The sequence below is a fragment of the Eimeria mitis genome, genomic scaffold (genome assembly GCF_000499745.2).
Source record: "Eimeria mitis Houghton genomic scaffold, Emh_scaff6314, whole genome shotgun sequence".
Taxonomy (NCBI): domain Eukaryota; phylum Apicomplexa; class Conoidasida; order Eucoccidiorida; family Eimeriidae; genus Eimeria; species Eimeria mitis.
In genome coordinates this window covers 2,495-3,158 of record NW_013574499.1, presented here as the reverse complement: position 1 = coordinate 3,158, position 664 = coordinate 2,495, and positions in this window count along the sequence as shown.

Here is a 664-nt window from a genome sequence, read left to right as displayed (position 1 = left end):
AAAATAAATATAAATATAAATAAAAATAAATATAAATAAAAATAAATAAATAAAAATAAATAAATTAATAAATATATTTTTTGTTGTGGATCAGGTGTATGTACACCACAGAATGGCAAACAAGAAAACGAAAAAAAGAAAAATTTTTTGAGAAAAGATAAGGAGGTATCAATGTATTTTCGTTTGTTTTTTTGTTTATTTAATTATATATTTATTTATTTATTTATTTATTTGTTTTTTTATTTAAAAAAATACACAAATCGGTGTATAACAATACACGAGCGCGACGGCTGAGGTGTACGTACACCTCAAGAGCAGCAACAACGACGACTCCGCTTCTTTTTTTTCACAAAAAAAAAGAAAAAATAAAATAAATAAATAAAAATAAATAAATTAAATCAAATATTTAAACAAATACACCACAAAAAACCCGAGAATATAACAACTGCTACGCTGCGTCAGCTGCAGCAGCCACAAGCTGTAAGCAGCAGAGAAAGAAGCAGCAGCAGCAGCAGCAGAAGAGAAACGAAAAGAAAATAAATAAATAAAAACAAATAAAGAAGAATAAATAAACAAATAAAAAAATAAATAAACCCAAAGATACAAACAGGGCTGTGCATGCGGTTGCTTAGCTGCTGCTGCTGCAACTCAACCAGCAGCAGCA